General features: G+C 40.1%; 1 protein-coding gene across 6 annotated transcripts in view; it reads left to right on the top strand.

Annotated features, from left to right (window-relative positions):
- The window catches only part of EPHA10 (EPH receptor A10), a 1,001,793-nt gene that overhangs the window by 189,319 nt on the left and 800,205 nt on the right, over positions 1–12,269 (top strand). The gene's annotated exons all lie outside the window — the stretch shown is intronic.

Here is a 12,269-nt window from a genome sequence, read left to right as displayed (position 1 = left end):
TTGCATATGAAAAGACCCCTTACACAAACAGGAGCAAGCTGGAGTCGGTATACGTCGGTATTCTCCTAAAACTTTTGGGGCTTGGTTAGGAGTCTGAAAATCAGAGCAATGTTATTTAAGTAAGCAAAACTATCAATTTAAAAAAACAAAACAAAAAAACTTTATGGGCTATATAAATAGATCATCTACAAAACATTTATGCAAAGAAAAAAACAAGTGTATAATGTCCCTTTAACATCTTACATACACCCCCTTATTATTGTATAAATGCCCCTCGGTGCACCATGAAACCTTTTTCCTGGCATACTTCAGAACAGCAGCTGAGATTATAGGAATTTTTGTTGATATATATTTAACAAAGGTGGTGGGAATGTGCAGGGTGGCTATGGAAACTAAAATGTGCTACCACTCTAGTGACTATGACAAATTAGAAGGTTAAAATACCAGCAGCACAAAAAGTGGTTTCTCTAGATCCATTTGCAAATACAACGGTGATACTGTTCTGCAAACTATCATTAATACTACTTTAATTTCAAGTATAAAATGCATCCCCATTATTCCATGTTATCCTACCTGAACACACATATATTACATATGGGGGTCAATTTATTAAGGTGCGGACGGACATGATACGCTGTATCGTATAATGTCCGCCGCATATTGATAAATGCTGACAGCATAGGTTGTCGACATTTATCATTGCACCAGTAGATCTGGTGAACTGCTGGTGCAATGCTGCCCCCTACAGATTCGCGACCAATTGGCCGCTAGAAGGGGGTGTCAATCAACCCTATTGTATCCGATCGGGCTGATTGCTGTCCGCTGCCTCAGAGGGGTGGTGGGCGAGTTAAGGAGCAGCAGCAGTCTTAGGACCGCTGCTTCTCAACTTCTGCTTCAGATGGACCTGAAGTAAAGTGGGTCGGAAGCAGCATTCGCTGCTTCATAAATCGACCCCCATGATATTTACTATAGTTTTATAGAATAAAATAGCATAGACATGGGGAGGGTTTTCTTACTCCAAGGTCTTCCCTTTCTTGGTGAATTAAGACCAGTGATGTCTATAAGTAAATACCAACCAATGCATATGCATACTTTTATAGATACAGAAAGCTTATGCGTGCATACTTAAATGACATAAAAGTGCAAAAAGAAAATGCTAAAAAATGTTAGAGCATTTTACTGTTGCACTGTTGCTTGTATATAGTTATTGGGTTGATTCCAATTTATAGGCCATCTTTTTTTTAGCAATTTTCAGCAGAAAAAAGGCACATTTCCTACAGTGTGATCACAAGCATGGGTTTTCACCTATTTTTTGGACATGGAACAGAAAAGTTCCTGATAATTACAAACCATTTTCTCGATACTTTTGAACAAGTTTTCGAAACCATTATACAGTTATCAAATTTGACATCTAAATATAAGTGGCCAAACATTAAACAAAAGTAGTAGTTCCTTTTAACTGTTTATAGTATAATCTCTGTTGAAATAGTCTCATTTATGTCTTTACCTTAAGGCATTTCTTATAAAAGAGAGCTTAACCCCTATAAGTGCAAGGTATATGTAACTCTGCATCCCAATAAATAGTAAGCAAAGTGTGAAACTGCACTTAAAGTAATGGTAAATTCTCCCCTTTATAAAAACAGGTCCGGAATGTTGTAATGAGGATGCTCTATAACTTGCTTTTTAATGTAGATATGAAATTCAAATCCCCTGCACTCCACCGCCCACTTTGAATTGTTCTCCAATCAGTGGTCTCCCCTTAAGGCGCCTTTTGTTGTAGCTAGAGCATTGATTGGAGAACAGTTCAAAGTGTGCAGTGGAGTGCAGGGGATTTGAATTTCATATCTACATTAAAAAGTAAGTTATAGCGCATCTTCATTACAACTGATTAATTCAACACCATCTAAAATATCACTAACATTCCTGATCTGTTTTTATAAAGGGGACAGTTTACCATCACTTTGTGTTAGTTTTTTAAATGTATTATGAAAGAAAAAAAATGATAAGTGCCATCTGCTGCAGTTAATCATAATGAGCTATTTGGCTACCATATAAATGATCTCTGATCTTATATGTCATGAAATGACTGTGAATATGTCTAACAGTAGAGATGTAAGATACTGAGGCTGAGAGTCACCCTGCAATGTTTTAATTATATAAACAGTTTTCTTCCAGAAACAATTTTCAAATGGATTCATGCATCAAATCTCCTTTCTCTTTGAGTTGGCATAAGAATAACCATTTGTGTAATTATCAGCTGAAGATCTTTATAATAAATTGGTGAAAGTGTAACATTGATAAATGCAATGTCATCAAATACATTGCATACACTTATATGTCTATATCACATTCTATTTGTAGACTTAAGAAATGGATGTAATAAAAGCCATAAAATATTTTAATGGATATGTTGTTTTTACTTAAAAAGACTATGGGCTAGATTACGAGTAGAGCGGTAGTTTGCGCTTCTGCTCCCGAGTTAAATTTGCTAGAAGGAGGCTTTCTGCGGGCGTCGGCTAACGCATGTATTACAAGTTGAAAGTAAAAAGTTTTCGCACAAGCAAAAATAAGTCCGAATATTGTGCCTGCGTTAATGTGTTCCCCCATAGTCTTCAATGGATCGTGAAAAGTGGAAAAATAACCTTACACCCTTACTCGCCTGCAAACCTGATCACGTTTTCTAAAGTGCGCTAAACCGACATGAAATATTAATATTTCACATTCCAGTGTTCTTCATATAGAAGAATATGTTCTATTTATTATATATATATATATATATATATATATATATATATATACAGGGAGTGCAGAATTATTAGGCAAATGAGTATTTTGACCACATCATCCTCTTTATGCATGTTGTCTTACTCCAAGCTGTATAGGCTCGAAAGCCTACTACCAATTAAGCATATTAGGTGATGTGCATCTCTGTAATGAGAAGGGGTGTGGTCTAATGACATCAACACCCTATATCAGGTGTGCATAATTATTAGGCAACTTCCTTTCCTTTGGCAAAATGGGTCAAAAGAAGGACTTGACAGGCTCAGAAAAGCCAAAAATAGTGAGATATCTTGCAGAGGGATGCATCACTCTTAAAATTGCAAAGCTTCTGAAGCGTGATCATCGAACAATCAAGCGTTTCATTCAAAATAGTCAACAGGGTCGCAAGAAGCGTGTGGAAAAACCAAGGCGCAAAATAACTGCCCATGAACTGAGAAAAGTCAAGTGTGCAGCTGCCAAGATGCCACTTGCCACCAGTTTGGCCATATTTCAGAGCTGCAACATCACTGGAGTGCCCAAAAGCACAAGGTGTGCAATACTCAGAGACATGGCCAAGGTAAGAAAGGCTGAAAGATGACCACCACTGAACAAGACACACAAGCTGAAACGTCAAGACTGGGCCAAGAAATATCTCAAGACTGATTTTTATAAGGTTTTATGGACTGATGAAATGAGAGTGAGTCTTGATGGGCCAGATGGATGGGCCCGTGGCTGGATTGGTAAAGGGCAGAGCGCTCCAGTCCGACTCAGACGCCAGCAAGGTGGAGGTGGAGTACTGGTTTGGGCTGGTATAATCAAAGATGAGCTTGTGGGGCCTTTTCGGGTTGAGGATGGAGTCAAGCTCAACTCCCAGTCCTACTGCCAGTTTCTGGAAGACACCTTCTTCAAGCAGTGGTACAGGAAGAAGTCTGCATCCTTCAAGAAAAACATGATTTTCATGCAGGACAATGCTCCATCACACGCGTCCAAGTACTCCACAGTGTGGCTGACAAGAAAGGGTATAAAAGAAGAAAATCTAATGACATGTCCTCCTTGTTCACCTGATCTGAACCCCATTGAGAACCTGTGGTCCATGATCAAATGTGAGATTTACAAGGAGGAAAACAGTACACCTCTCTGAACAGTGTCTGGGAGGCTGTGGTTGCTGCTGCACGCAATGCTGATGGTGAACAGATCAAAACACTGACAGAATCCATGGATGGCAGGCTTTTGAGTGTCCTTGCAAAGAAAGGTGGCTATATTGGTCACTGATTTGTTTTTGTTTTGTTTTTGAATGTCAGAAATGTATATTTGTGAATGTTGAGATGTTATATTGGTTTCACTGGTAAAAATAAATAATTGAAATGGGTATATATTTGTTTTTTGTTAAGTTGCCTAATAATTATGCACAATAATAGTCACCTGCACACACAGATATCCCCCTAAAATAGCTATAACTAAAAACAAGCTAAAAACTACTTCCAAAACTATTCAGCTTTGATATTAATGAGTTTTTTTGGTTCATTGAGAACATGGTTGTTGTTCAATAATAAAATTAATCCTCAAAAATACAACTTGCCTAATAATTCTGCACTCCCTGTATATATATATATATATATATATATATATATATATATATATATATATATATATATATATAGGTAAGTTAAAGTCATTCAGAAAGGCACTCCATATACAAATGTGGCAGCTTCCAGGGTGCACTTCAAGAAGTAATCCAAAATATATTCTTGAAGTGCACCCTGGAAGCTGCCACATTTGTATATGGAGTGCCTTTCTGAATGACTTTAACTTACCTATATATACAGGGAGTGCAGAATTATTAGGCAAGTTGTATTTTTGAGGATTCATTTTATTATTGAACAACAACCATGTTCTCAATGAACCCAAAAAACTCATTAATATCAAAGCTGAATAGTTTTGGAAGTAGTTTTTAGTTTGTTTTTAGTTATAGCTATTTTAGGGGGATATCTGTGTGTGCAGGTGACTATTACTGTGCATAATTATTAGGCAACTTAACAAAAAACAAATATATACCCATTTCAATTATTTATTTTTACCAGTGAAACCAATATAACATCTCAACATTCACAAATATACATTTCTGACATTCAAAAACATAACAAAAACAAATCAGTGACCAATATAGCCACCTTTCTTTGCAAGGACACTCAAAAACCTGCCATCCATGGATTCTGTCAGTGTTTTGATCTGTTCACCATCAATATTGCGTGCAGCAGCAACCACAGCCTCCCAGACACTGTTCAGAGAGATGTACTCTTTTCCCTCCTTGTAAATCTCACATTTGATGATGGACCACAGGTTCTCAATGGGGTTCAGATCAGGTGAACAAGGAGGCCACGTCATTAGATTTTCTTCTTTTATACCCTTTCTTGCCAGCCACACTGTGGGGTACTTGGACGCGTGTGATGGAGCATTGTCCTGCATGAAAATCATGTTTTTCTTGAAGGATGCAGACTTCTTCCTGTACCACTGCTTGAAGAAGGTGTCTTCCAGAAACTGGCAGTAGGACTGGGAGTTGAGCTTGACTCCATCCTCAACTCAAAAAGGCCCCACAAGCTCATCTTTGATGATACCAGCCCAAACCAGTACTCCACCTTGCTGGCGTCTGAGTCGGACTGGAGCTCTCTGCCCTTTACCAATCCAGCCACGGGCCCATCCATCTGGCCCATCAAGACTCACTCTCATTTCATCAGTCCATAAAACCTTAGAAAAATCAGTCTTGAGATATTTCTTGGCCCAGTCTTGACGTTTCAGCTTGTGTGTCTTGTTCAGTGGTGGTCGTCTTTCAGCCTTTCTTACCTTGGCCATGTCTCTGAGTATTGCACACCTTGTGCTTTTGGGCACTCCAGTGATGTTGCAGCTCTGAAAAATAGCCAAACTGGTGGCAAGTGGCATCTTGGCAGCTGCACGCTTGACTTTTCTCAGTTCATGGGCAGTTATTTTGCGCCTTGGTTTTTCCACACGCTTCTTGCGACCCTGTTGACTATTTTGAATGAAACGCTTGATTGTTCGATGATCACGCTTCAGAAGCTTTGCAATTTTAAGAGTGCTGCATCCCTCTGCAAGATATCTCACTATTTTTGACTTTTCTGAGCCTGTCAAGTCCTTCTTTTGACCCATTTTGCCAAAGAAAAGGAAGTTGCCTAATAATTATGCACACCTGATATAGGGTGTTGATGTCATTAGACCACACCCCTTATCATTACAGAGATGCATATCACCTAATATGCTTAATTGGTAGTAGGCTTTCGAGCCTATACAGCTTGGAGTAAGACAACATGCATAAAGAGGATGATGTGGTCAAAATACTCATTTGCCTAATAATTCTGCACTCCCTGTATATATATATATATATATATATATATATATATATATATATATATATATATATATATATATATATATATATATATATATTAAATAGAACATAAATAGAACCATTATATATAATGGTTTTGTGGTAGTTATAGACACATACTGTATGTTTATATATAGGAATTTCTATTTAAAAATACTTAAAACATATTCCCCTATGTGAAGGACATTGGAATGTGAAAGACACATTGTTTGAAAGAGCAGGTGATTAGCCTTGGGTCTTTGAGATTTCTAGGGCTTAATGGAGCTTTGATTAAGGGGTTTGAACGCCAACCACTCCACCAAACTCCTTTAAGTCCTGTTTCTCTACCCAGCTCTTCTGGGTTTCCAGGACTTGGTGATCCCCCAGGATGACTACATATGGTCATCATCTGTGCTAAATACATTGTGTTGATGATGACCACATGTCAACATTCACATTTAAAGTGTTAAATATTCATTATCGGTGTGTGTTTTGGGAGAACTTTATAAACCTATATATACATAAAAGTATATAAAAGTAGACTGTAAAGAGTGCATCATGTACCTGATTAGTATTAACACTAAACTTAAAGTGAATATAAACTTAACCCTACTGGCTCACGGCATTTGATAGACTTTAATTCATCACATTTTTTATATTAATTAATTTTCTCCAATTTTTATCTTTTTACAGCTAAAGTAATTGATTGACAGATGACGAATCTTCAAACAACTATTCCGTGTTCCCCCCCTCCTCCCCGGGGCATTCAGCCCCTTTGCACAAATGTCATGGCTCGGGTGGAAAAATTAGTTGTTGAAGATTTGTAATCTGTCAATCAATTACACAATATTTATTCCTCCTTGTCAACTCCTTGCAGTCACCATGTTTTGAAAGTTCCCAAAGCACAAATTCTAAGTTCAGTTTTTTTCCTAAAGCTACAAAACAGTGCACAAATTCTTATTTTTACTTTTTCAAGAGAATGGTGTGTTTTTTTTTGCTTTATTATTTTTGTTATAATTGGTAAGGGGTTGTTGCTCTTTTGGTCCTACAGAGAATGTTCCTTTATCAGATTGTGATACCTTTTAATGGATAAACATAATTTTTATAATAAATATTGACATCTGGCATGATGTATCTTTTATTTCAAATTTGATATTCAAGTAATTTAATTTACACCCCTGTAATGAGCTATATTATCTTAACAAAAATTAAAAGAAAATCATGAATAAATAGAAGAAAATGTGACTTCCGGTGGGCGGGCCTAGGAGGAAGCAGCCTGGTGTAAGAGCTCCGGACCTGCAAACTCTTATTGAGGGTTTCTGACCTATATAACTGCCCTTGTTGTGCGGGCATTATACTCTCCTAAGGACCTGGTTGCATTCTGACCTTGGTACATTGGGTACCCGGCTATTCTAAGCACCGGCGTTTGACATCTACCCCCGCTGCAAGTCCGTGCAGTGCCTAAGACAAAGAGGAGTGGCGGGTCGGAGCATTCCCCGCTACCTGAGCTACAGAGAGGAGCTCCGGAAAGGGACCGAAGATAGTGAGGCTATAACAGGGGCATCACCCGTCTACCCCGAGGTGAGATCCGGCTGAGTGACGGGGTGAAGAACCGCTCCCCTTCCCACTCGTACACGCGCCTAACAGTCAAACCACGTGGGAAGGGTGAGACAGGCCTGAACCGGAGGCTGAGGTGAGAGAGATTACCTAACACTCCCGGAGGGAGCTCTTAAGCGGCGAGCTCCGGAACTTAGTAACTGCAACACCCAGCTCCAGACTCCTACTGCGGTAGCTTCTCTACGGAGCTAGTCAACCATCTTGTAATACACGTGGGACAGATCCCCTTGCAGCTCCGGCTAAAAATCTGGGTAAGTTTCACTTTTTTCTGCTCCTACACGCCTACACAAATCACCCTGTAAGTGAGAGACATTTTTGGGGATAATTCTGGGCATTTTAAAACCTGACTAAGGGTGCCAGCATTATTTCTGAACTACTGGGAGTAATTGGACTGTGTACAGCTACGCATATGACATGGCATTGATTGAATAGGCAGCTACTGAAGGCCTTACAGCTATTTATTAAGCATTACCGTTTCAGTTTTTGCTGCCCAGCAGACACAGCACTAAGAACTCAGGACTCTGCACAACTTAGAGGTGCTGCATTATTAAGATCCTGTGCACGAATAATTTTTAATACCCTTGGCAATAGAGTATGCTGGGCTGTTAAGTGTAATACCCGTATACCCACCACATTACAGTGTTTGTGATTATACCTACTGTGCCCTTAAAAAAATTCACACATACAACATAGTAAAGGCTGACTCCAGGCCAAGTTTACATGAAAGTGGATAAATACTTCTATAAACTGTCATCCCCCAAGACAGCGCCATGGCCCATAGAAATAAAGTGGGAGATAAAAAGAATAGGCACCACTCTGAGATGAGTGCAGAAACATCCCCACACCCAATGGAGCAATCTAGTAATGCAGATGACAGGGGGCAACTAATGACAGAACTTAAATCTTTCTTTCTGCCTAAAATGGATAGCCTGCAGGCGGGCCTAGATACTCTCACCAGCGAGGTTAGGCAATACTCCACGCGCCTAACGGCGGCTGAAAATAGAATCTCAGACGTAGAGGATAGGCAAGTGGAAGCTGGCAATTCTTTACAGAAAATTCTGCGTCAAAATAAGGCTTTACAAGAGAGAGTTGACGATTTGGAAAATCGTAGCCACCGCAATAACCTGCGCATAGTAGGCCTCCCTGAAAAGGTGAAGGGTAAGGATCTCTTGGCCTTTACTGCATTGATATTCCCGAAACTCCTGGGCATTTCACAGGATATCCTTCCTATTGATGTAGAGAGGGCTCACAGAGTGGGCCCGGAGCGCAATCTAGAAACCAACAACACCAAGCCAAGACAAGTTATATTTAAATGTCTCAATTTCCAGGAGAAATTAAAAATTCTCAGGACCTACAGATTGAAGAAGGAAATCATTTATGAGGGCAATAGGCTGCTTTTATTCCAAGACTTCTCTTCTGAGGTTACAAGACAGCGCAAGGAATTTGCGCCCATCTGCTCCCGTCTCTGTTATTTCCTGCAAAGCTTAGGCTACAGACCACCCATGGCCCCAAATTCTTCCACTCTCCTCAAGCTGTGGGAAGTTATTTGAAGACCGAAAAACAAAGTGGAGCAGGCTAAGGGGGCTGAGATTTTGCTGCATTTACACGCTGCACTGACCCATGAGTGCAATGAGGGTTCATTTTGGAAGCTCCTGGCCCTCCCGAAGAGAACTTCAGTTAAAAGTTTTTGAACTGCCTGGGCATGAAATATACTATGCCATTAAACATCAGAAACACATCCCAGCTACTAATAGTGACAATGATAATCGGACAGGGATCAAACCAGGAGAAAGTTATGTTTGTAATGTTGGGAAATTTATTTCCCCAGTTAGAAATGTTTTTAAGTTATGTGTTATGTTTATTACTGTGATTCTGTTATTCGATTATATATCATTGGTTCAGCGACAGGCTCCTATGCGACTACTCCTGCTGGGCTTGTGTGAAGTTAAAATTCACAGGTCCACAGGGCTGGTTGAGATTCCTTTTCTACATAAAAACAAAGAATTATTACATGCTGCTGCTGAGTCGAGGACAACCCTGAATTAGAATAATCAAAGAGCAAAGCAAGTGTTCAGTATGAAGATTCCCAAAAGGGGTTATGAATGGTTTAAATATAACACCCTCATATTTCCAGGGAATCAGTCCCAGTAAAATCAGTATTTGTCAGGGACAACAGTCAGTGTGCAGTACATACAAAAGACCCAGCGTTGGTTCCTGGTGTTAAGCTCCGTGCTTATCGGGTGATAGTGTAGATGCCACTCCAACCTAGTTGTCACGGGTGTCTAAGTGCAGAGGTAATAAACAGTCATTGTAGTGCTGTCCGGAAGATCTCTTACCCTCCACAAGACTTGGTGGGGTGCCTGGGCGCACTGCTGTACTTCTCCTCGGACTGGTGTGGAAACCCTTCCGTGGGGGTGCAGCGTGTGGGTCCTTCTTGGCGTGCTTGGAGATCCGGCTCTGGTAACGTGGTATGCTCTTGCACTCCCCGTGACGTCGCTAGGTGCACTGTGGGTATTGTAGTTCCGGGCAGACCCGGAAATCAACGCTGGTTAGGCTACTGGGACAACAGATCAATATGCGGTATATCATCCGCTATAGAATAAAGTTCAAAAAAGGAAAAAAGTCTGTTGACTCAAAGTTGTTTGCTGGGAAAACTTGTTTATTGCGAAAATCCAAAACAAGTCTAAGTAAACAAAGTAAAGTACAAAGGGTCACAGTGAGGCCTCTGAAGAAGCGCATCTACGCATGCGCGAAACGCGTCAGGCGTTCCTCACTGTGACCCTTTGTACTTTACTTTGTTTACTTAGACTTGTTTTGGATTTTCGCAATAAACAAGTTTTCCCAGCAAACAACTTTGAGTCAACAGACTTTTTTCCTTTTTTGAACTCAACCCTGAATTATATTTGTTGCAACGCCAGGGGTTTCTTTTTTTTTTTTTTTTAATCCTACTATACATGTAATGATTATTGTCATGTTGTTTGTTTCATCTGTTCTATTTGATAACACAGGAGGGTTACTGGTGGCTCATAAAAGCCTACAGGGACCTGAGACATATGCTCTAGCAGTGATCTGTGCCTTACATGCATGGGTATGCAGTCTACCACAGGCACATCTTACGATGTGGCCGACTCCCGGGGACCCAGGTGTAGATGACAGTGGTGGGTCCTCGAGATTGGTCACGACTCCTTTCAGACAGATCATCACTGATTTCACATATGGTAATGCTGTTGAAAATAATTTCAAATTATATGTCATGATAGGTACTGTGATACTGTTAAATTTCTATTTATTGTTGACCCGGCGATGGACTCCTATGCGGCTATTCCTGATGGGCCTGTGTGCAGTTGAAATTCACGGGTCCGTGGGGCTAGCTGGGACCTCCTTCTATGGGCTAGTCAGGTCTTTATACAGACAGGTTAACGTGGAATCCACATATGGCAAGGCTGCTAAAACTATTTTTGACTTACATGTTTTATTCGCTAATATGATCCTGTTGAATGGCTGCATATCACTGGCTCAGCGACAGGCCTCTAAACGATTGCACCTGTCGGGCCTGTGTGAAGTTGAAATTCACAGGTCCACGGGGCTGGTTGAAAATTCTTTTCTATACAAAAACATAAAATTACTATATTTGCAGGCTAAGGCGCAGATAGCCCTGAAATACATTAATAACAACAATAGCTATCGTGTTCTTAGTTTTATTTTATGTGTAATGTTTATTGACATGTTATTTGTTTTATTTGTTATGTTGGTTAACACAGGAGGGTGGGGGACGGTTTGCAATGGCTCAAAGGGAATGTGGATTGTTGATAGCCCCAGAAGGCGAACATCATTTATTAAATGCATTCTGAAAGGTTTGCTGATTGCCTCAGGCAAGACAGTTCTGGAACCTTATACCAGGACTGTACTTTCACCTACTTGCGAACTGAACAAAGCACAGTCATCTTATGCAGGTTGGTCCCCTGACTGGGGGGAGCGGGGGGAATATTTTATTTTTTTTTTTCCCTCTCTTCTGTCTCTTTCTTTCCCGCCTAGGCCTTAAATGACACTTAGGATCCATTCATGGAATGTGGGGGGCATCAACTTCCCGATTAAGAGAAGCTCGATCCTGACACACCTAAAAAAATTAGATACTGATGTTACATTCCTTCAAGAGACACACCTGGTTGCTAAAGAGCATGATAAACTTAAAAGACAATGGGTGGACACACTGTCATATCTCTCATTTACCAGCTCAAGTAGGCGACTTGCCATACTCTTTGGGAAAAGAAATTCAGTTGATATCCTTCATACATGCAAAGACAGTGAGGGTAGGTTCCTCATACTTAAAGTCAAAATTGACAATACAGTTTATATCTTTTGTAACCTATATGCACCAAACAACAAGGATTTATCGTTCTGGGACAGACTTATACGGGCTCTTACCCCATTCACAGGATTCCCATTTATTTTGGGTGGGGATTTTAATCTGACCCCCAATACACAGTTGGATAGATCGAGGCCCCCACCACAA

This window comes from Bombina bombina, chromosome 3, assembly GCF_027579735.1.
Source record: "Bombina bombina isolate aBomBom1 chromosome 3, aBomBom1.pri, whole genome shotgun sequence".
Classification (NCBI taxonomy): domain Eukaryota; kingdom Metazoa; phylum Chordata; class Amphibia; order Anura; family Bombinatoridae; genus Bombina; species Bombina bombina.
The sequence above is the reverse complement of the archived record's forward strand: the minus strand, read 5'-3'. Positions and strand labels throughout refer to the sequence as shown.